The 25957-nt window shown below is 45.1% G+C and overlaps 2 long non-coding RNA genes across 2 annotated transcripts in view; one reads left to right on the top strand and one right to left on the bottom strand.

The window, feature by feature from the left end:
• Positions 1-11621, bottom strand: part of LOC121720952 — a 14041-nt gene extending 2420 nt beyond the window's left edge. The window contains exons 1-3 of the long non-coding RNA XR_006034697.1: positions 11545-11621; positions 4868-4872; positions 661-665 (exon numbers count right to left, since the gene is read on the bottom strand). This is a non-coding gene — a long non-coding RNA (uncharacterized LOC121720952). The remainder of the gene's footprint in view (positions 1-660; positions 666-4867; positions 4873-11544) is intronic.
• Positions 10924-25957, top strand: LOC121720950. Its single transcript, XR_006034696.1, has 4 exons — positions 10924-11015; positions 14769-14777; positions 18593-18597; positions 25946-25957. It is a non-coding gene; the product is annotated as an uncharacterized LOC121720950 (long non-coding RNA).

Below are 25957 nucleotides of genomic sequence, written 5' to 3'. Positions count from 1 at the left end.
TGCACACAACACACAGGTTCAACAAACAGGTCACACACATGATCTGTTAGTTCTATTCTCTCACACTGCCATGCTTGTGTAGCCAAATGTGTGCGTGTGTTACTGCAGGATAGCTAGCTAGCCACCCAGAGTGTCCGCAGACTGATAAAGCAGGCCGCTAATCAGCTCTAATGAAATGCAGTAGTACCACCTCTCTCTGCCTGATGAACATGACGTTCTGCATTGTCAAAGACTTACTTCAAAATTATACCGATTGCTGAGGCCCCTATTTCCTCTCTCTCTCTCTCTCTCTCTCTCTCCTCAATTATCATTTCTTTTACACTCTCCCCACACACAATTATCTCCTTCCCGGTGACTCTTTCTTTTTTTCTTGTTTTTACCCTCCCTCTGTGACTCTCTCCCTCTCTCTATCACACCCTGCTTCTCTTTCTTTTTCTTTCTTTCTCTCTCTCTCTCCATTGAGGGCTATGCTAATTAAGACTCTCTCTATAACACCCTGCTTCTCTCTCTCTCTCTCTCTCTCTCTCCATTGAGGGCTATGCTAATTAAGACTCTCTCTAGCCGGCAGACTGGTGATTAATGTCAGGGAGGTTGAGCCCTGCTGGGGATCATTCTGGCCATCATCCTCTCCTCTCTTCTTTCATCTTCCTCTCTCTACACTCATCCTCTGCTCTCCTCTGTTATCCCCCTCTCCCCTTTCCCTTCAGCCTCATCTCCTCTACACCCATCCTCCTGTCCCTGTACAGGCCAGACACTAGGTCAACAGGCACCTGAGTGTGTGTGTGTGTGTGTGTGTGTGTGTGTGTGTGTGTGTGTGTGTGTGTGTGTGTGTGTGTGCGTGTGTGTATTAGACTCTGGATGACCTTCCTTTCATTCAGAATCTTGATGAGAAGTGATCAGAAGGAGAGTCTGTGACCTGTTTCACTCCTCCACTGACTGACCCAGATAACAACCACCCACCCACCCACACGCACACACATGCATGTTGCTTGGCACTGTTCATAAAAACTTTTGGCTGCACTGACCTGATGGTGTGTGTGTGTGTGTGTGTGTGTGTGTGTGTGTCTGTGTGCCAAGTTGAAGTAGAACCCAATTTGTGATTCCCAGAGCCTCACCTGCAAAGACTTCAAAATTCCAGTGCTGTGTGTTGTATTTGTAGAATATAGTCTTGCTTTCTTACTGCATATTCCTTTTTAAGCACACAAACACACACAGCAAACATGTGTTTATTTTTCTTTATTTTTAACACATCAACACACACACACGTCAAATGTGTGCCTTTTAGAGGCTGGCATAGCGATCTCTGTTGGCAGATATTGCATCAGTGTTTAGCTTTCACTGTTGTTTTCAGAACTTCTCTGTTTGTACACTGAAGCGCCAAAGATCACATCACGGTGACATAAAGCGCTTTCAGACATACGTGTAAGACCGGAGGTTCTGCTGATGTTAAACGGTGGGGCCGTATATCTGAACGACATAACCGGTCATATGGAAGTCCGAATTTAGCCGGTTGTTCTACTACTCCCCCCCCTAGTATTTCCTCCGGACATTATGTAAATGTGCTGTGTCTGAACGAAGCGTAGAACATGCGGTTAAAATTCACACCTAGTGAGAGGGCATGTCGGTGACGTTTCTTTCGTTTGTCCATGTGGTTAGATCTGACTTAAATGCCAGTGTTATGATGGAGTGGCATAGTGCTGTCCAGAAAATCTCCGACCTGGAAAAATGCAGACATCACAGAGCTACTGTCCATTAGGGCATACAACATTTTGATAGAACACATGAAGGGAACGGCAAGAGACACGAATTCAAAAGACTGAATCATCATAAGGAGAAGGCGCTGAAAAGGCAGTAGCCTACAGCGACGTCATTGACGACAATAACAGGAGTATTTAATAAATTGTTAGCCAACACGGTTTTCTGTTCATTGATAGCCTTCTCATGACCTCACTGCTGAGCTCGCTGATATTTGTTGAGCATAAATATGCCTAGAGAAAATGAAAACGAAGAAAACCCAACTTTGTTCCAAGCTCCTTACGTAAATGCAATAGACACATGGGGAGAGGATGCTTTTGGAAAAAATAAACCATGAAAAAACGAACCACTTCACTGTTATGTTAGTATTTTGTTTGTTGCTTAAAAACGTTGTATATGATGGCCTTGTAGTCTTGAGTTAGCCTACTGAATTGGCTGGTACCATAAAGTTCGTGCATGCTCTCTCTCTCCAACGCAAACCAGATTTGGGGTTCCAAAGCCAAGTAATTCTGCTACATAACGTTTTAAAATCAGATAAATGTGTTAATTCGAAGCACACATACACATACTTTAGGTCAATTTCAAGTGCGCACTTACGTGACTACTTCAAGTATTAGCCTACGCACAATAGATTTTTCTTTTTTAGCCTACATAATGCATACACTTTGTAAACAAACAGCAGCTGTGACAGCGGCCGCATATATTCTGCGTCATATCTCGCCTCTTGTGAACTCTACAAGCCCCCACCCCTCACTCGACAACCACACAGAGATTCTGTAATGTGCGTGTATGTCGTTCACACATAGGTCCGCATAAGGTCCGCAGGTTAGCATCATATCTGAATCATCCGAAGGGTAGGACCTCTGTTTGACAAACCTCCGCATATACTCTGGAGGTTATATCTGGAAGCGCTTATAGAGAAGAGTCATCTGAGGTGTGTTCTATCCCCCCCGCCCATGGAACTGTGGGATATCCAGCAGGACATTGGAGGACCACTGCCTGTGAGAAAATAAGAAGATGAGGGAATGATCATCTACTTAGATGAACACTCAAGGGAGAACACAGACGTGGATGGGAGTGTTCAAGGAGGGAAGGAAATCACTGCTAATTAGAGAGAGTGCACCCAACACACACACACACACACACACACACACACACACATACATACATACACACGAGCGCGCACAGAAACACACACACAAATACACACAAATCTTTCTGGTCTACTTTGAGATGTTGCATCAGATTTGCGTGCTTCCAAAAATATGGAGGTCGCACACGCACACACAAACACACTCTTTCCTCAAACTCTTACCCTGTTGCTCCTGGTAGGACTGAGCTTGTTAAAGGTTCTTTCACGCACCCATTTCACCAAACACAAGCATCCTATGCAGGGGCACTGCTATATAATCTGGGCCCTATGACAGACAAGAATTCTGGGCCCCCCGATAATATATAGTATTATTACACGGCGCTTTACAAGACAAGTAGAACGCTCCATTGACTTGAATGGGATTTCCCAAAGTTCTACGGTAAAATATATTCATGTAATTACCGCTGCAAACATATAATTACCGCTGTCAATGGCAACAGGTTTTGTGCTTCTGATAGGTCTTTCATATCACTACGCAAGTACTGGAACTTCATTCAAAAGTGAAAGCAGACGGTTGATCAGCTGTGTTCTAAAGAATGTTTGATTCAAATTCAGCATGTGTTGATGCGAACTATTTGTTTCTCAGCAAATGCCACGATGAACGGTAACAAATAGGCTAGGCTATGTAGGCTAAAGTCATATTGTGGGGAGTTTATTATTTCGTTTTGGCAAGTAGCCGTGTAATATGCGGGATAATGTATAGAACGCCGGTCATTACTGGGAAAATAAGTCCCTTCAGGGCGGAACAAGACCCCTCTGCTGCGCGTCGGGGTCCGGTTCGCCCTGTCGGGACTTATTTTCCCAGTAATGACCGGCGTTCTATACATTATCCCTTACTTATTGGGAAGGCTCTTTGGGGGCGCCCTGTCAGTGCTTAGAATCTTAAAATCCTTAGAATCCTTAGAATCGTCCTAACTCAACCCGACCCCCCCCCCCCCACCCCACCCCCAGCGACGCCCCTGATCCTCTGTCCTCCTAGTGACTATATCACCCTTGACACCATGTTACCTGGCAACTAGCGGCGCTGGAGGACACTTAGTGACCGTGCCTCATCTCTGGGGGTCAGGAGGGAGAACAGGAGGAGAGAGACGGAAGGACAGAAAGAAGAAAGACAGAGAAAGAGAGAAATGGTAGGAGTAAGACAGGAGAAAGAGAGAGAGAGGAGAGACAGATGCCAATCTTTAACTGAGTAGAAAAAAAGCCTCTCTCGGGGCTTGGGGCGTCAGCATGAATGGAAATGTCACAGATTTTGGGAAAGAGTGACACTCCGTCAGTCGCCCACGAGCTGGGGAGGAGGGTGTGTGTGTGTGTGTGTGTGTGTGTGTGTGGCGGGGGTGAGACGGGGCACCTGGAGGACCCGTGCGTGTCCTCTGCGGCTAATTTAATTGGAGCGTTCCATGTGTAAATAAAGAGGTGACATTTTACCTCTCCTGGCCTCGGCCGACAAGCGCCGGCCACCGGCGGCAGGAAATGTCAAGGTGGAATAATCTGAGTGGATGGGCATCGCCTCCTCGTGGCGTCCGCTAGCCCTCGGAAAATAAAACCCCGAAAAGGTCAGCAGCCCCCGTTTGGCCCGATTTCTGTGTCAACAACTGCACAGCGGACCAAAAATCACTACAGCAATTTTATTCGTGACCACAGATAAGTACCTGTTCCTGGCAGTGTCGAGTGGCAGATTTTTGGATTTAAGCATCAGTGTACACACACACATACATGCACACACACACACACACATGTCTGTTCTAAGCCCCAGCTTGCATCATTCTCAAAGTGTTTTTCCTTGCACAAAAGGGATTCTGGTGAAATACACATCCATACATACACACAGCCCTGGAGCCTGGCAAACAACATGCGGATTAGCGCTGTTCCCGGTTATGAAAACATTACATATTCTTTCCGTGGAAAGAATGATCTCTAACAAAATAGAGACTATAGATTACATGCAGCTCGAGAGAAAACTGAATCTTTAGCTAAATCCTCACATTCACTCGTTCCCTTTGAGCAGGTGGCCTTGCGTCTTTGACAGTCTCCCCAGGAGCGAACCACACCACCACACACTCTTTCAGAAGCCGTCTCATTCTCTGTCTCTGTCAGAACGTTCTTCTGACACTGTGGAGGAAAAAGAACATAATCTTCCAGGCTCGCACACAAAGCTGCTATTGTGACAGTCATCTCACAGCCAACAATCACCTGCCATCTCACAGCATCCCTGTAGTATATTTGGATTCATATTTAACACATTAAATATTAACACACCAACAATTTTAGAAATATGTTAACTATGTCATTGACATGACATAGTTAACATATTTTTCAAGATCAACCCATTTGAAAAAAAAAATGATCGGCTAGAGTCAATTCAATTTACAAACCTTGACCTTAGAGTATCACAGATACAAAAGAGGAAGTACATAGCATACAAAGCTCATATATATGATTATCACCATGAGTGACAATGAAGACTACCAAGGTAAAGGATAATGGGGTCACCCATGTCACCCATGTTCTGCTTCAGTGTCCTGACCTCACACTGTTTTCTCAACCTCATCCTGTAGTTAGATTAATATGAAGATCTGACTATCACCCTCTCGATATGTACTTTGGACACCGTGACATTTCTGTGTGACGCCAAGCAGCTCCACTCGTGCTAACGATCGACCTCGCTAGCGTCTCTACCGAAGCTCACTAGGCGCACAACACACATGACCCAATTAGACAGCCTTGCACCAGGCAGGGCCCAACAAACAAACAAATACACACACACACACGCCCCTTCAATTAGACACACCGATGGGCTATTATCTCATTCCAATTAACAAATATGTGCCTCATTAGTGCTGAGCCTATTTTAATGCCTTTGATTGTTTAACGATCGACTCTTGTCAGAATAATTAGCCCAAGCAATTGCCTTTCTTAAGTGAGAGTCTGGGCTGTTGGTAATGTTTTTTCTATCACCCCCCACAGTATTTTTAATTGCCATTCAGTGTGATGTTATCCAATACTGTGTATATATGTGTGTGTGGGTTTCAGGGTCTGGTCGGCCACAGAGGTCATAATACAGTAGGTCATCCTGGTTAGGGTGACATCATATGGCCTACCTGACGGAATTAATTAGGAGTCTTTGCTTGTCTGCAGGTATGTCTGTGTGTGTGTGTGTGTGTGTGTGTGTGTGTATATGATTCCCTTAGCACTGAAGATGGTGTTTACCAGAGCACCAGCAGCAGTCTCACAGGTAGGCCCCCTTAATCAGTGACTCATTAAGATGTAGAGAATGCTCAGACCAATTAATTAACTTTAATCTGTGCAATTAGCCACAGCTTTGCAATGCATACCGCACACCTACACACCGCCACCAGCACAAACACACACACACACAAACACACACACACGCCTACTCAGAAACACACAAACAAACACGCCCGTTTCTCCACGTCGTATTGACTGTGTCTGGCCTAGTTTTGCTGCCCAAGCATTGACAGATGAACGGAGGGCTAGCCGAGTGCTGAGGCTCTTCTTCAATGTCAGGTGTGTGGGAGTCAGGCAAGCAGCAGCAGAGGGCCCATATCCATCATCCCCAAACACGCTGGAGAGGAGAGGAGAGGAGAGGAGAAGATAAGAGAGAAGAAGAGGAGAGGACCGTTTTTTATTCTGTTACAGGCTCTTCATCTTTCACAGGTGCATCTCCAGACAATCACACAATAGTGTTTCCTTTGGGATAGAGACGGAGAGATGCAGTCAAACAGTCACATCGAGCTTTACCCTTAAGCCAGTACAGAATGTTGGAAATTGAACATTGTATATAAGAATATCTGGGTTCACTCACATATTTTACATTACAGTGCACTTATCATTATGAAAGTGTTGGTGCTGATGCTGAAGCCGTACAGACCGGCCCTCTGACCGGCAGACTGGGGCTGTTTGTCTGCTTCTCTGGAGGGATGGAGGCCATCGGCTGGAGAGCCAGACGGTCAGCCCGGATGAAAGCAGCACTGGATTCAGCCTATAGGCATTAGCCTGGTCTGGCCTTTGAAGATCGCTCGAGTCCAACGAGACAGACACACACACACACAAACACACACAGCAAGTCAACATCAGTAAAGAAGATCCACACATTTTTGCATGGTACCAATAGAGGGATCCTTCCTGCAGAATAGAGGGATCCTTCCTGCAGAATTTAACATTTTAAAATCTCCACAGCGGCCTGTCCCATATCCACGGCAAATCAGGGCGAGACATGGATGCTGCTCTCCTTCCTAGCAATGAGCAACTTTGTGATCCCAGAAGATGCAGATGAGAACTAGAAAGATTCTGGACTGACCACAAGGAATGTTAATATTTTTAGAATCTGTAGACCCACATTGCTGTGTGTGTGTGTGTGTGTGTGTGTATGTGCTTTTTCATTACCATCTGGAGCTGTTTTGCCCATCAGCAGCCTCCTCCAACACAAACACACACACACACACACACAACCTTCTCCCTTTCACACACATACTACGGACACAAACTGACAATAGCATGCACATTTGATTAATCACCAGCATCGGAAAAGAAAGAAAAAAAAGCTGCATTGTCTCATTGGGGCTGTGAACAATTGCAGGCAAGGTGAAAGTAGGCCACAGACAGAGACTCATACGCATCGACAATAACCACAATCCGTCTCCTCACCAGAACTGACAGCCCCCGCCATGCTGCCTTGCCTCCACTCAAACATGGCTCACAGGGTCCATCTCTGCTGGCCTTCTTATCTGATTCATTCTGAACTCAAAGATGAGCCCCAATTAACACACACACACACACACACACACACACACACACACACAATAACTAAAGGGATAAACCTTTTCAGAATACAAATCATTTTTGACTACACCTTAACACATATTCTCGCTTAAAAACACAGATTGCTTTAGACAGATGAGGGACTAATGATTTTTGCTAAGAGAATTTCAAATGATGCCCTCTCTCACACTGCCTGTTAATGAGCAGGACTTCACTACATTGCACTGCAGAGCCTTCAGTCAACAAACAACAGCTTACAGCAGACCCACCCATTGGATTAATAATAATAATAATAATAATAATAATAACAATAATAATAATAAGTTTATTTTATATTGCGCCTTTCTCGCTTTACATAGTAGGAAGGCAGGAAAACACAATAACAAACAAACAAAACAATACAACAAAGAAAAAGGCAGGGAAACACAATAACAAACAAACAAAACAATACAACAAAGACAAGTGGATTCCCATAGTGAAGCATGTATGTAGTTACATCATGTTCCAACACATTGATTCATTATTAATTTCCTTTAATTATGACACCCTCTCTGTGGCTTCATATGACAAATCACAACAACATAGCATGCCGTGCGGTGTAGGGGGGTAGTGTTGTGGGAATGAGTCAGTAGTGATTTGCATATGCAGACTTGAAGAGCAAGTTGGGTGAGTAGTTTAGTTCAGTTTTTATTTCCTTCAGCGACCATGTACGTACAAAATGCATGAATCACACAAACAGAATAGAGGCTTTGTAGCCGGTATAGCTAATTTCCAGCTGCTGTCCCTGAGAAGGGTCCTCTTTCAACTGAGAAAAACACGGTTCTAATGTTTCTTGTATCTATTTAACAGCAAAACCTATTATCATACTCAAGTGATTGAGCAAGTGCGACTTACCAAGGACAAAAACCCTGGTATAGCCGTAAGCCCACCGCCTGCAGTAAACTGGCACTAATGAGTAGGGCATGAACCCGAGACGGGCACCCAGCAGCTTTGGCATGAGAGCGGGTGGGTTTAGGGTCAAACAATGACTATATTGTGGCTGAGAAGAATGGAGGGGGTATAAGGGCTGGGATGGCAGGTGGCGGCACAGGATGGGAAGTGTGTGTGTGTGTGTGTGTGTGTGTGTGTGTGTGTGTGTGTGTGTGTGTGTGTGTGTGTCTGCGTGTGTGTGTGCATGTGTGTGTGTGTGCATGTGTGTGTGTGTATGTGGTCTATCCAGAGCAGCAGAGGTAGCAGTCTTCTAGCTTATGAGTAAATGAACTCAAGTAACCTCTTTGATGCATCACTCTTTTTACAGGCCTCTGTTGGCAGACAAAAGCAATCACAACAAACCCTGCTTTCTGCCATGAGGCACTGTGTGTCTGCATGCTAGCAGAAGTGCAAACAAACAAAAAAAATTGTAACCAACTGCTCCAACATAAGAAGTGGGTCTCTGTGTCAGAACTGTGAGACTGGTTTTGCGTTTGTTGAGGGGATCTGGGGATGTGTGGAATGCCACAGGCGATATACAGCTCGGAAATAAACTAAGAGACCACTGTACATTTTTCTGATGTCATTCTAAGGTTGCTGAGTGACATTCGAATGAGTTGACGGTCATATTCAAATTTGCAGTGGTCTCTTAATTTTGAATATGACCATTTGAATGTCACTCAGTAACTGTAGGATGACATCAGAAAAATGTGCAGTGGTCTCTTATTTTTTCCAGAGCTGTATGTGTCGGCCTGTCTCTGTAAAACACCACCAGCCACTGACCAGCTATAGGCCAAGTAATTAACTATATATTTGGTTGAGAATCCAACCCTGATATAGGGCAGGGCTGTTCTTGTGTGTTTGGCCTTGACCACAGACAGTGGACAGCACAGCACAGCACAGTTTCTGAATGAATATTAGCCACCTTGATTAGCACTCCTGTCTCAGTTTACAAGGTGCACTCCACGATAGCATATTGGATGGTGTGTGTGTGTGTGTGTGTGTGTGTGTGTGCACTGTGCAGTGTTTGCTCACCACAGCAATGTCCACAAAGGGAGGGAGAGAGAGAGAGAGAGAGAGAGAGAGAGAGAGGGAGAGGGAGAGGGAGAGAGAGGGAGAGGGAGATAGAGAGTGTAAGGAGGAGAAGAAGGCAGGAAAAGGCAGACAGGTGGTAGAGATAAAGGGAGACAAGAGACAGGTGTTGGAGGCAGGCTGGTCTGACCTGAGAGATTGTGCGTTCACATCTGATAGTCTAATCAGTGCACCAACTTGCTACAGTGTGTGTGTGTGCATATTACATTACATTACATTACATTTGGCTGACGCATTTTTAGCCAAAGCGACTAACAACATGGTAAACAGTTTAGGTTTTAAAGCAATTCTCAACAATTTTAGGACAATTTAAAAAAACGGTACAGTAAGTACAGTAAGAATAAGTGCATCAGTGAGTGCTGTTTTTAACAGTTACGTGTCAGTTCAAGACGGCTGGTAAGTGCTAGGATCAGCAAGACTTGTTGTAAGTGGTGCTATGAGAGGAGATGTTCTCCAAAGAGCTGGGTCTTCAGGAGTTTTTTGAAAATGGAGAGGGATGTCCCTGCCCTTGTAGGAACTGGCAGTGTGTTCCATCAACGAGGAACAACAGATGAGAAAAGTTTGGATTGGCCTGAGCGTACTGAGGAGCGCAGCGGTCTAGAGGTATATGCATATGTAGACTCACTAACACTAGCTGTGTGTGTGTGTGTGTGTGTGTGTGTGTGTGTTCACACTTATAAAAATACTACCTGTATGTGTGTGTGTGTGTGTGTGTGTGTGTTCACACTTATAAAAACACTACCTGTATGTGTGTGTATGTGTGTGTATGTGTGTGTGTGTGTGTGTGTGTATTCACATTCAAAGAAAGACTACCTGGCTCACACTGTTTACTCCATTCATAGACTCAGTGGCAAGGGTATAATGAACATTCAGTACGGGAGGCACAGTCTGGTGAGGTCGGTGACACGAGTTGGTTCGGTGTGTTCTGTGCCGTCGGTGTTCATTTTGGCCGATTTGACTTGTCGAATCAATGACCAATCTGATTGGTGGAGTGCTAAACATTATCTCGGATTATGACCAATCCCTTAGCCCTACATCAGCGATGTATATTATGAACCCATTTTCTACAAGCCACATATCTTCCATTCCAACATTGAAATTGTATTTTTAAACTAAATAAATATAAAAAAAGAAAAATAACTTTTTGTTTGTTTGTGATCTGTCACTGTCTCTTGTGCACAGCCACATGTTCTCAAGACCCAGAGATGGTTGATACACTATCCTAACATATTTTTGCTAGAATTAGTAGACTACCACAAAGTTGCAGGTTAATTTACAACAATATACAAGTTTAACCAAAGTCCTTAGCTGCTACCTAGCTAGCGACCATCACTAGCCGTTCCCATTCACTTTCCGTTTACTGTGCTAATGTTAGCTAGCTAGCTTGGTTAACGGGCAAAAATAAATTATTTATTCCGTGTCCGAAAGAGTATTTCATTGGCATCACACACAAGCAATGACAATAAAATAGTACACAATATATATTTACATTTATATTTTATTATTGATTAATCAAAGAAGTCTGAAACTAGTGCCATTTCAATCCATTGGCGAATCCTTTTAGGATTCATCTTGGTAACTAGACAATCTTTGACAATACTTTGACTGTTATGGAGGCTTATTAGGTTGCGCAAGTGCAGAACGTACGTTCAAGTCGGTGGTAGCTTCGGTGTATGTAATGCTGCAGAAGTGCGGTGGATCCACTCTTTTGCGAAACTGACTGGAGAGTGTTTGCCACTCAGGCCTCCCATGACTCCTACACAGACATTGATTCGTATGCCGCCTCCATTTTGGACTGTATCAACTCCAACATCAACAGTGTCACCACCCTCAAACGGATTACCACTTTCCCTAATCAGAAGCCATGGATGAGCAGTGAAGTCAGACTTTTTTAATGAAGAGACACAGCACTCAAAAAATCCTCCATAGAAATGCATGGGGTTAGTTTGTAACGCCAATATGGCCGTTGTCTACACATATTCCTCCCCTTCCTCGGCAAAACGTCGACATGTGAATACATTGAGCCAATCATGTGGTGTGAGGTGAATACATTGAGCCAATCATATGGTGTGTTGTGAAGACATCTTGCCAATCATGTGTTGTGAACTCGCCGCTGAAGCAAGATTGGTGTCGTTAAGCCTTGCGCACTCGCATTTCTGCTGAATAGGATGCCCGATGAGTGCCCAAAAAGCGTTGTTATATGGCCGCCGAGTGGAGGGACTTGCCTAAAAGGACTTTGGTTGAACCACTTCTATGGGTGCTTTGACAGGGACAACAAGGAGGTGGCCATCAAGGCTGTGGTGTCTGCAGAACACCATCCCCAGTGGCGTAACTATAGTAGGTGCAGCAAGTGCAGTCGCACCAGGGCCCGTGACCTCCCGGGGCCCGTCGCTACCCCCGCCCTGCCTCCTTTTTTTTTTTTTTAGAACTTCACCATTAAGAATGAAACTAGAAACAAATAAAAACGGCTAAATCAAATTACCATCTTGTCGTCATACTGTTTCGCCAGAGTATCTTTCTTTCTACTGAGATGCAGCAAGGATTTCTGGGTAGGCTAAGTGATTTGTTGTGATTTTTTGAATGGATGGTGGCTGCACATTTCAGTCATCGTTCCGACCAAAATGCCCTTCAAACACGAGAGCGGCTGCAAGAAGCGGCAGGAGCGTAAAGAGCAAGGGGAAAGGGTGTACTGCTCTCATGTTGTTTCTGACATTGCCTTTGACTGTTGCAACAGCTGAGCGATCTTTTTCCAAACTCAAACTTATTAAGACCTATACCTAAGGAGCAGCATGGGGCAGGAGATGCTCGGTGGGTTAGCTATCCTGTCCATTGAAAATACGAGAGCCAGAGCATTAAATATTGGGAACATCGTTGACGATTTTGCACAACGATAGGCTCGTAAGATGGCCTTTTTCTAATGGCCTAATTCACGCATATTGAGGATTGTATGCATATGAATGATTTTATTTGGTTTCTGCACGGTTAAATAAGTTAAGCTACATTAAGTTTTGTTTCTGCGCAGTGCGAGTTTATAAGCAAGCAATCTACGCTTGCAGTTTCAGCAGAGGGTTGAAAAGGCGCATTGAGTGTTCCCATAATTCCATGCGAGTTGATGTTAAGGCAGTAATATTAGATTACCCTGGCCTGCAGGCTGTTAATACAATTATTTGTAATGTTTTCACATATAATGGATCCTATGTAGTCGTGTGTTTTTTATTTGAAATTGTAATCTGTTACTACTAAACTACTTCGGTGCCTCAGGCCCTTTGCATAAACAATTGAAGTCACCCTTAATGTGTATTGCATGTATCAGAGCTAATTCATCCTGGGCCAAAGAATGTAGGTATTGGGTTCGCGGAGCGCACTTGCACCTGGGCCCACCATTGGTTTCTTACACCACTGATCCAGCCCCTCACACTCTCTCCCACTAATGTGCATACGACACTGAGCAGGACTAATTCTGCGCCTGATGGCATCCCCAGACGTGTCATCAGGGCCTGTGCTATGCAGCTTATTGAGGTTTGGACTGTCATATTTAACCTGTCACTAGCCCAGGCAGCCTCCATGTGCTTTAAAACCATCTCCATCATGCCAGTGCCAAAACACTCCACAGGAACGAGCTTTAATGACTTCCGTCCAGTTGCACTCACCCACATACACATGAAGTGGATTGTGGACTTCCTAACTAACAGACCGCACCCTCACCCTGAACACCGATGTGCCACAGGGCTGTGTGCGGAGTCCTCTCCTTTACTCCGTCTTCACCTACGACTGCACACCTGTACATGGCTCTAGCACCATTGTCAAGTTTGCAGACGACACTACAATGATTGGTCTCATCAGCAACAATAATGAGACAGCCTACAGGGAGGAGGTCCAGCACCTAACGTTGTGGTGCACCGACAACAACCTGGCTCTCAACACCAAGAAGACCAAAGAGCTCATTGTGGACTTCAGGAAGTCAAAAGCGAGCTCACACATCCCTATCCTCATCAACGGGACTGAGGTGGAGCATGTCACCAGCTTCAAGTTTCTGGGTGTCCACATCTCTGAGGACCTCTCTTGGACCCTCAACACCTCTACCCTGATCAATTCTCCTCAGATCCTGGTGAACTTCTACCGCTGTACAATCGAGAGCATCCTCATCAACTGTGTCACAGTTTGGTATGGCAACTGCTCTGCCTCCGACCGGAAAGCACTGCAGAGGGTGGTGAAAACTGCCCAACGCATCACCGGTTCCTCACTCCCCTCCATCGAGACCATCATGGGCAAGTGATGCTTACATAAGGCGCGCAGCATCATCGAAGACTGTTCTCACCCCAACCACAGACTGTTCACCCACACCCATCCAGGAGGCATTACAGGTCTCTCCGCACCCGAACCAGCAGGTTCGAGGAAGTTTCTTTCCTGCGGCTGTCACCCTACTGAACTCTAGCTCTGCTGTACCTACTGTACCTACTGTAATTACACTTATAGATAGACATAATCTACTGCTCTTTATACTGTTCTTACTGCACATTCACTTATTTTTTACTACTCTTGTTATGTTAATGTTACTGTTAATACACTGCATATATCTTTATTATTTTTACTACTGTTATAATGTTACTGCTACTACACTTCACATATCTGTACATGTTGTTCATACACCGTTCTTACTGCATATTCATATCTATTCTGCTCTTATAAAGCTACTGCTAATACATTGCACGTATTTATATTTCATTTATATTACTGTAAACCATACCGCTTAACCATACTTAACTGTATGCTACTGTCTACACTGCACTATATGTCTTATACTGTTTGTACTGCACTACCTGCTTATACTGTGTATATCACATTGCACTTTTCCGCTTTTTTACACTTCTGGTAAACTGCATTTTGTTGTCTCGTTGTACTCTGCACAATTCTAATAAAGTTAAATCTAATCATCTAATATAGGAAAACATAATTTTGCATTCCTGTTGTTCACACCCCTCTCTGGAGAAATGTGTGTGTGGTATTTCTTTCTTTGGAGAACATGTGTGTGGTATTGCACTTGCCCGGGTTCCTCTGGTTGGTTCCTTTGTAATGGAAATCTCCACCGACAGCTACAGAGAGTGGAGCAGACCTGGCCTAGAGGCATTCCAAACATATCAATATGTTTAGATCTCCACTACCAGGCAGTTTTCACTCCTGGAAACTCCAACAACATTTCAAAAGGAGATGTATTGACATACAAAGACTGTATGGAATCCTAGAAACTTTGGCTTTTTAAAACATGTTGTATTACATTACATTGACCTATCTGGGCCACCATAGTTCTCCCTCCTCATATTACTTTCAACCCATGAGCATCCATGCAACAATTCTAGTTAATCTGTTAATATCTCTTATTCCCCTCTGAGAGCGTATTCGGGTGTGTTTGACACCCAGTGTCGTCTCTGCTGCTGGATTGACAGTCAGGCGGTGCCCCCAAACTCCTCCCTGCCCAGTGGGTGTGAAGGAGAGATATGCTACTTTTGTCTCCGTTCCCCTCTAAAAAAGTTGAAGTTTGTAAAGAGAGCTCATAAGTGCACAGCCCACAAAGGCCCCCATCACATTCACAGAGGCCTCCGTAGAATCCCTTAAGGTGAATCTCTCTTCAAGGGAAAATGAAAGGGCATTGTTTTTGCTTTTTTTGGGGGGAAATCCAATTAGATTTCTAATTAGCAATCAAAGGCCTCACGCTGAGCAGAGTGATGGTGTTTGCGCCCCTTTAAAAGAAGAAAAAAAGAAGACAAAGAAAAAAAAAGTCAAAAAAAGCAAACAGTGTCTGTGGCAATAGGATTGCTGTGGTGAGACGCTGAGACCAATCTGTATCAGCCTCTCAGCAGAGACCTCCATGTCCTTCAATAAATAATGTACCGACACACATTCTCAGTGCGCGCACGTGACTCCCCCATCACTCCCCAGAGACATTCAACAGCTGGATGTGAAAAGACCAAAGAAAAGGCAATATGGCAATCAATACACTCGAATCGACTTGAACCTGCCAATCACGTTGGCATTGTGGGCCAAAGTTCAGGCCCTACCCTGCCTGCCCTGACAGCCCTCTTTTCCTGCTATCAAACAACGAGCTCCCTGTGGACGCTGGGAGACCGACATCTCGTAAAAGATCCTCCACAATAGGTGACGCACACAGGCTATTGATCCACACCACTTCAAACTCACCGCACAGTTTCCGCCCGGCTGTCCATAGTCCATCAGGAAGAGAAGAGCCCAGGAGTCTGTCCAGTGCACCTCATCAGTGGACTCTGAGTGGCTTGATATGAAGTGGAAATGGGACCATGGATATCAGGTCTGTGTGGTTTGATTTGCAGGTCCTGAATGGACGAGTACACACATACAAACACACACACACACACACACACAGTGTACACAGACTGCTGTTGTAGTTTAGCTTAGCTGGGCCAGTCACTCACAATTCCTATAGTGCTTGGGTTTGATACATAAGGAAATATACTTTAATTCCCCATATAGATAGATTCCATTCATTTGGCAGTATGTGCTCAAATTTTTAATGCTGTTTTTGATTGGCCATCCTGTTTGAAATTGTGCCAATCAAAAAAAAAAACACAATGTAATAAGTTGCATTACTTTGAAGTAAATAGTTGTTACTTACTACATTTCCAACAGGGTAACTAGTAATCTCTAATCCTATTCCATTCCAAAAGCAAGCTTCCCAGGCAGCCCTGGTGGGCGTCCACAGCTCTTAATTGGATACTGAGAGAACTCTAGAAAATACATTTTAATTTGGGCTCTTCACAAGCTCTTGTGCTAAACTCACTCCAGAGAGGCAGAAGAGCTGTGTGCGTGCCAGAGCAGAAGCCGCCATCATATTACTGGTTCATTTTCTTGCTAATGGTTCCCATGTTAATACACATAAGTTGTTGTGTGAAATACATTAAGATAAAACAGCCTTCTTCTTAAGCTTTTTGAATCCTCGAGGCTGAAGTTTAGTTCAGACAGAATAGAAATTAAGATGGACTCTCTCTCTCTCTCTCTCTCTCTCTCTCTCTTCCGATCAGCTATTCTCTTTGCGCTGGGGCAATACATGCTCCTGTAGTGAATTCATACCTGAGAGATAGAGCGCCGGCATCAGAGAGAGCTCCTGTGGCTTTCATCTCCACGGGGCAGCAGTGGGCGCACACAGGGGCCAGGCACTGAGGCACTATCACTGAGTCTATCAGGAGTCCGAGCTGTCTGCAATCAGCCCTGCAACAGCGCACGCACGCACGCACGCACGCACGCACGCACGCACGCACGCACGCACGCACGCACGCACGCACGCACGCACGCACGCACGCAAGCACACACACAAATTGGGGCAGCCGCGGCCCACTGGTTAGCACTCCGGACCTGTAACTGGAGGGTTGCCGGTTCGAGACCCAACCAGTGGGTATGGCTGAAGTGAGCAAGGCACCTAACCCCTCACTGCTCCCCGAGCGCCGCTGTTGTTGCAGGCAGCTCACTGCGCCGGGATTAGTGTGTGCTTCACTTCACTGTGTGCTGAGTGTGTTTCACTAATTCATGGATTGGGATAAATGCAGAGACCAAATTTCCCTCACGGGATCAAAAGAGTATACTTATATACTACGTACAGACACACACACACACCTAGAAGATCCATCTGAAGAGACTGATTGAACTTCAGAGATCCTTTGCAAACGAGCGCACACACACTCACAAACACACACACCTGCAAGGCAGTCCGGAGGACACTGCTGCTCTTACTGTGAGTGTGATTGGTGATCTGGCTGGTGAGCTGCCCTGAGGGAACTTAAGTGTTGCTTTCACTGAGGTGTGATTGGTGCATTGATTGGACTGTATGCAGGAACTAATTGGATGGTGCCTTGACAAGGCCTTGTCTAAATTCTGATTGGTGCTCTGTCTGGTGTATCAGCAAGTTGATACTTGAGGCTATACCTTTGCTGTTATTAACCTCTGCTCATCTCCTTGCTGTTTTGTCCAACTTGTGCCAGGACACTAGCTTACCCAGTGGTGTTTGGATTCTACAGGAGGTTCTTGTTCTTTCGGCCGTGTGTGGGCTTTGGAAGGTGCTCATAGCTGATCTACACGCATTTTCTGGTTGGTGCTCTGGCTGGGTCATCGTGGACTATGAAGATACTGATTGGTGGTCTAGGCTGGTTTGTCGTGGGCTATGAATATTCTGATTGGTGGTCTGACTGGTGTGAGGATTCTGATTGGGCTGCTGTCTCTGGCTGCTCTATAATCTGTGTCGTGTTGGGTGTTGATGTTTTCCTCTCGTTGCTCATGGCCCGAGGCTGCGATGCTTTAGGCGCGAGACCTCGAAAGAAAGCCAGAGAGAGTGGGGGACGACATAAGCTCTAAAGCCTTCAAAACAAACACTTCAATTACTACCTCTTACATCAACCAGCACTTCAGTGGTGAAACAGAGCCATTTTTGTCAATACACACACCAGAAATAAAACCAGCATACCATGCTTGCAATGACAGCCAGCAAACGCTATGACAAAAATTTCATCATTATTGTTCATGTACAAGACAAAGAGAGTGAGATAGAGAGAGAAAGGCGAAAAAGTCAAAGCCTCCTTTTCAGGCAGCTCCTGTGCAGTTCTTAATGGAGTCCCTTTTAGAATATGCTGTCATATCACCTCCATTATTGTGCTTTTGTGCCACTCTAAGGAGGTGAGCGCGTATCTAAAGTAAGGTTTGCACTCTGTGCCTTTTTTTTTTTTAAAACAGAAACATAGAAAAAATGGAGGGAGTCGGGGGAACATTCTGCAAAATCTCTCTCTCTCTCTTTTGACTAATTGGGATTATTCACACATACTACAGTATGTGTGAATAAGGGAGAGAGAGAGAGACAGAGAGAGAGAGAGAGAGAAAGACAGGAAGGAGTGGAGGTGTGCTGTGTGTGTCTGTGTGTGAATTGGAGATGTGAGTTCTTATGCGCAAAAAGAGTGGAGGATGTATGTGTGTCTGTGTGTGTGTGTGTGTGTGTGTGTGTGTGTGTGTGTGTGTGTGTGTGTGTGTGTGTGTGTGTGTGTCAGGGAAGGGAAGTTGTGTGGTTCGCATTAACATGTTAATGTGTTGCATGGGGAGACCTATTTAATCATCTCCAAGGGAAGAGGCCGTTTGCCTCAACGGCCGACGGCACACGCTAGCCATTAGTCTGCCTGCATATGACACCTCTCACGCTAGCTCAAGTCTGCTGACGCAACAACAAAGCAAGGCCCCAATACCTCCCTCCCTCCTCTTCTCTCTCTCTCTATCTCTCTCACCATCTTTCTCTGTGCAACAGTTCTCATGGGTCCCCTTGGCGTAGAAAATGGGCCCCGTGATTTTAATTAAAGATGGTAAGGAGCATACCTGCACCCTGCCAACCATCCATTGCTCCATTCCACCAGGACATGATCAGATGGTAATATGGGGGTGTGGGAGCACTGCAGTGCAGCGTAATTACATGACTTCAGTCTGGAAGATAAATTATCTGTACAGGCTGGGTGGGGGATAGTGTAACAAACACATTAAATTATCTTACACGCCCAACCCCCCCCCCCCCCCCCCCCACACACACACACACCACCAAAGCCAGTGTTATGCACTGATATGAGTGGCCGGTTATGAAACATAAGCAGATATAGTGTGTGTGAGTGTTGGGGGGGGGGGGTGCATGCCTGGCCCAGGTTCCTGAGGACTCACACACAATTAGATGGAACCTGACTCAGTCATAAGGAGATATAGTGTGTGTGTGTGAGAGTGTTGGGGGGGGGGGGGGGGGGGGTTGCAGGCCTGGCCCAAGACTCACATACACACACACAGTTGGAACCCGACTCAGTCATAAGGAGATAGCATCCAGCTGGCACTCACTGAAAATGAGGTTTGGCTCGACTTAGTCCAGACATATCAGTCATAACTTGCAGTGAAATATATTTCAGACAAGCCATAACTAGAACAAACTGTGAATCTGTGAACTGTGAAGAACTGAAAATCTGGTTGAGATCTCTGAATCTGCAATACCATCCATATGGTAACACATACACACACATCCATATGGGGTTGAGATCTCTGAATCAGAAATACCATCCATATGGGGTTGAGATCTCTGAATCAGAAATACCATCCATATGGGGTTGAGATCTCTGCTGCTTGTGTTGTCAGTTATTGCTGAATGACTTGAATATTTCATGAAGTTGCTGTACTGAGAAGCTGCCAGTGGGAAATTAATGCACCTAGAAGAGATAGGGAGAGGAGGAGTGTGTTTTTCTGGGTTTGGCACAGTGGCCAGAGATGAACCCTGACAGTGTGTGTGTGTGTGTGTGAATTCAGTGCGTCCTTTGGCAGCTTTATGGTTTCAGAGAGAGAGACAGGGTGGTGCTCTGGGATCGACTGGTCAGCCTGCTCAGAGGAACAGAGGCCACAGCGGGTCACACACATCAGCTGCTCCTGTCTGCAGTTGGGGTGATGGATGAGACCCTCATGGTCTCATACACACACACACACACATACCCTTATGGTCGGACACACACACACACACACACACACACACACACACACAAGCCTTTATTACCTTTAAACTCCCTGGAGCTGTGCCCAGACTGAAGAAATGAGTTTAGTGTGTGTGTCTGTGTGTGTTTAAGCATGCTGGTGGGTGGCAAAGTGTGTGTGAGTGGGTTGCGGTTCTGAGAAAGTGTGTGTACATTCATGTTAATGTGTGTGTGTGTGTGTGTGTGTGGGAGTGAAAGAGGCCAGCTTCCCCACACAGATTACACTAGTCAGCATTTTCACAGCACGTTTATTAACAAGCCACTCTGAAACAGGAAGTATGTGCATATCACATGAGCGCAGACAGAGGTCTACGCTGTGCTACGTTCCAGCTCAGTCATCCCATCTGGAGTGAGAGCTGCTTAGACTGTCTGCGTGGAGAGACGGACTTGAGAATAAATGAGATGATGTCGATGGGGATCAAAAAATGGCACAACAACCAGCTGAGAAATACTGACGTCCGGGGAACACTTCTGGAACGAAAGATAGGATCCAGGCCTGCCCCTGGAGCGAAAAGTAACTCTTAACTTGTTGATTTACAAGAAATTACTAAAAACGAGGGGCCAACTTTTTAAAGACCTTCTCCAAACTCATGGTTGTCCTGGTGGTTGGACAGCTCCTTAAGGGATCCAAATAGGTCCAGGCACGAGTCTACAGTACTGCTCTCATGTTAAGAACACCCATAACGAGGCTTATATGTCAAGTCAAGTCAACACATTTTACGCAACAGGGTTGACCTGCAAAATACCAAATAATAATACAATACAGAATACAAAATGCCTGCATAAGAAATAAAATAGAGAGTACATAAAATAATAATAAACCAGTGGTTATAATAATAAACACACACATATATATATATATATATATATATATATATATATATATATATATATACATATACATACATACAAATATATATATGTATATAATAAACAAAAATAAAGATGATGTTGGAAGATAAACAGTCAAATGAACTCAAATAGTAAGATTTTGAATTCTATTCTAAATCTCACAGGTAACCAGTGTAGTTGGGACAACACAGGAGTGATATGCTTGCTCTCCCTAGTTCTACTCAGTAATCCGGCAGCCGCATTTTGGACTAGTTGCAACCTAGCAACAGTGGAGTGTGTTAAACCATAACAGAGAGAATTGCAGTAGTATATGTTAAAGTTGTGCAAACGCAAACCAAAGGAGGGCAGGGCTTTCCTTTCACTGGGGGTCTGCAAAATGAGTGCTTCACGTTGTATGTCAACGTTTTACTGTGGTAGGCCTTGTGGGGTTTGTGTAGGCCACAAATATACACGCTATATCAGCGGAATAAGGGTTTTTAGGGGCATTTACTGCCCTTTACAGTCATTTACCTAAAACAGCGGCTGACAAGACAAGTAATTTATGTATTTTTTAATAAAGTCCTCAGGCACACCTACCAGGTGCTAATGTTTTTAAAGATGCTCTTCAAGAATGACTCAGGAGGGTTCTTCAATTCTCTGAAAAAGAGATGTATGTGTGTGTGTGTGTGTGTGCACACACGTGTGTGCTTCGACGTGGGGGGGGGGGGGGGGGGTTGTCTTCCTGTTGTCTTAACTGTGGCATAGGGTGTGAAAACCACACTCCCGTTCGAGAAGGGGAACCAGGAGTAGTTTGAGTGTGGCGCAGTGAGTGCCCGTTCTGGGGGCTGGTTTATAAAAAGGCTCTTTCTCTCCCCCCCTCACGGGCCAGGCTAGACTGCAGCGATGACAGTTTGGCTAATACGCCCTGACTCAAGTTTCTTTGGACAGTTTCACTTCTGCCCTGCGGTCAGTACACAGCAGCCAGTACCCATCTGCAGCAGCAGAGGACCGGACATTTTGAGACAGCTAACAGTTTCCTTTCAGATGTGGTTTTCTGAGCCATTTAGGGACTGCAAGAAGAATGGCTTAAATAGCCATAGAGGACAAAAACAACTTAGTTTGGGCTTGATAAATTGACACAATGAAGAGGATGTGAGACTGAGCTGTGTGTGTGTGGGTGCAAAGAGATATTGTTATAACCAAATTGTGTATAACCAAACGCATACACATGAACTCTTTACTGTATAGTTGTTGAACATTATAGAATGTACACGACCAGTGGCATAATTAGAGCTCAAATGTTCTTTTTCAATATTCTCATGTTTAGTCCATGGCACAGTGCTCCAAAACGCACACATACACACATACTGTACACACACAGACAGACAGACACACACACACACACACACACGCACATACAGTACACATGCAGACACAGGTGTGTGTGAACATTCAGCAGCTATAGATTCCCCCAAATGATCCAAAGTCCAAATGTTTACATGAAGGGCAGTATACCATCAAAAGCAGTTGGTAACACATACACACACATATACACACACACAAGGGAGTTCTTCAGGTGCGTGATCAAACAGTGGGGAGATCCACTGGGATGCAGGCTCTTCTTTGAAGCCCCAGTTCTCCTGTCTACTGGCTGCAGGCAGACAAGCAGGTTCCCCAGAGACGCCAGGCTGCAAACAGCCACAGAACAAAGCACCTCTGCACAAGCACCACAGGCCAAACTGCACGAGACACACACGGCCTGATGCAACACACACGCAGCCCAACAGGATGTCTAAAAACACAATACGGCCAGGCAGCGTGTCTTAACCACCACCCCCTCACCCACCCCCCACGGCTACACACGGATGTGTGAAAACAGCACAAACAGAGTACATGTGCAGCTCAAGAGTATGTATAACACACACAATATGGCCCAGCTTAATGTCTGAAAACACATAACAGAATGCCTAAAACGGTGCGGTCAGACAAACTAAATGAGTTACGTGTTACATAGACAAACCACAACATCTGGATCACACAACAGAACTTGGATCACACAACAAAGCCACGCTGGACGGATAAATAAACCGCCAGCCAGGAATCTGAATGATGTGAAACTGATGCCCAGCTAAGGCTAAGCTAAAGGGATAGCTAGTGTTTATTGTGTGACTCTGCTGAGAGGTTTTCCCGCTAAGAAGGTCAAAGATCACCACTGCTTAGGAGCTGAAAGCCCTCCTCTGATCTGATTGTCTGTCTCCTCCTGATGAAAAAGTATGAGTGTGTGTGTGTGTGTGTGTGTGTGTGGAAGGGCTGAGTTATGATGTCATTAACCTCAGAACGTCTATAGGATTAAATAGTACAACCAAGCAGTTAAAAACTAGAACTTTCTACCCCCACAACAACAACACACACACAATATCCCTGCGTAAATATTTACACATTTACAGCCAAACTCACAGTGCAACTGGGGCCTTCTCAGTTATACATTATTAATCACACAATGAGAGCTTAAAACAGGGCTGCACTACCTGGTAACACACACACACACACACGTTTCAATCCCTGGTGTCTCCATTACTGCACTACACCGTGACCTACAAACCTGTATTTGTTTACACTTGAGTAAAAATAAGAACACAGAAACAGAAACGGAGAAAAATATCAAATTGACAGAATTTCTTGTGCTGCATCACCAATGACTCTCATTCTCCAGCATTTAATTATTCACCCTACCTCTTCCTCTGGAGGACGACAGTGTATGTGTGTGTGTGTGTGTGTGTGTGTGTGTGTGTGTGTGTGTGTGTGTGTGTGTGCGTATGCCAGTCTTAGTGAGGATCCGTTTGGAGCCTTAGCGCACTGGGAGAGAAACAGCTTGATATCACTTTGACAGCCGATCGTACTCCATCACCTACCACTGGGGTTCTCATCTCAACCTGTGAAAATGTAATTGCTTTCTTCCCAGAATGAGAGAGAGAGAGAGATAGAGAGGGAGGAAGATAGATAGAGAGAGAGAGAGAGAGAGAGAGAGAGAGAGAGAGAGAGAGAGAGAGAGTGGATTGTGGTGGGTGGATGCTGGAGAGCTGTGAATCCTAGATCCATCCCCGACGCTCAGCTAGATCTGTGCCATGCCGCTAACTGAAATGTCACTCCTCACTCAGTCTGTGCCGTCCAGATAGACTCTTCCTGTGTTTCTCTCTGATCTCTCCGATTGTGTCCTGTGTGTGTGTGTGTGTGTGTGTGTGTGTGTTTCTCTCTGATCTCTCCGATTGTGTCCTGCGTGTGTGTGTGTGTGTTTCTCTCTGATTGTGTCCTGCGTGTGTGTGTGTGTGTGTGTGTGTTTCTCTCTGATCTCTCCGATTGTGTCCTGCGTGTGTGTGTGATGAGCAGAGTGGACCATGAATAAAATGAAGCGGTCAACATTCTATTGTGACAGAATCATGACAGAAAACACATGACTGAGTCAGATAACATGATAACATCCCTCTGCATACAAGGTTTTAAGACTACTGTACTACCATTCAGCTCCATCGGCAGTGCACCCCCCCCCCCCCCCCCACACACACACACATATATATACACACACACTTTCTCTTTCTAACATAGACGCAGAGCAATGACAAGCTTTCCATCTCTCTCCAGAGTGACTTCTCTCCCTTGTCCTTCTCCTACCCTGTAGGTGTGGAGGGAGGGAGGGGGTGCAGAGGTGCTAATGGGGAATCCATGGGCCTAATTGGTGATGAGCGAGGAAGCTGCTGTCAGGTGGATGATGGGAAGGCTGTCTGTCTGTGAGCCTGGGGGTACATACTTAAAAAGACTGAGAGATTGACAAGCATTTTAACAGTGATGATGAGAGTGTGTGTGTGTGTGTGTGTGTGTGTGTGTGTGTGAGAGAGAGAGAGAGAGAGAGAGAGAGAGAGAGACAGAGGTGCGATTAGATAGAGCAAACACCTGCATGTGTGTACTGCTTTGTGAATCCCAACAGAGCAAACCCTGCAGTCACACACAGGCAGAGTGGGACTCCACTGAAAGGCAAAGACAGCTCGAGTGCAACTCCCTGGAAATAATAATGAAAAAGCTTGAGCTGAAGCCAGCTCAAAAGATGAGAGGGAGAAGGAGAAAGATGAGGAGGAGGAGGAGGAGAACAAGGGGAGAAAGTGTACGGGGGGGGGGAAGGAGGACAGGGAACTAGGTGACAGGGAGAGGCACAGCATATACTACTAATAATAATAAGCTTTATTTGTATAGCACTTTTCATACACAGAATGCAGTTCAAAGTGCTTTACATTTGAAACATGTAACACAATAATAGTCATTCATTATCAATCACTTTTCTTCATTGCTGGGGCCGTTTATGATCCACTCAGCAACATATCAAAAATATAGAAAATATACTGTATAAGAGCAGCTCTTCAACTGTTTACAAAGCGCAGTGTGGACAAAGACGGCAAAAACAAGACACAAAAAGCAGGCCCCACACCACACACACACAGACTAAATGAATAACACCGAGAGCACACACTCCTGGCTTTTTAAAGCAGCACTAGGTGGGTAATCGCCTACGGAGGGCCACTCAGACAATGGCAGAAGCGTGGTTCGTCATGTTATGAGGTTATGTGCCATCAAAATGATTTTGGAAAATCAGTGAGTCCTAAACCAGTACGGAACCTGACCTCCCTTTACTCATTTAGGGATTTCCTGTGAACCCATCACACTGCTTCATCATGTAGACAAGCGGTCACTGTTCGCATTAGATAGCTGACTTGTCCTGTATTCTAACCTATTACATACCTGGCCTTGGGGGGTCTGACAGTAGGTTTGTTTG

Source organism: Alosa sapidissima, chromosome 10 (genome assembly GCF_018492685.1).
Source record: "Alosa sapidissima isolate fAloSap1 chromosome 10, fAloSap1.pri, whole genome shotgun sequence".
NCBI lineage: Eukaryota > Metazoa > Chordata > Actinopteri > Clupeiformes > Clupeidae > Alosa > Alosa sapidissima.
The sequence above is the reverse complement of the archived record's forward strand: the minus strand, read 5'-3'. Positions and strand labels throughout refer to the sequence as shown.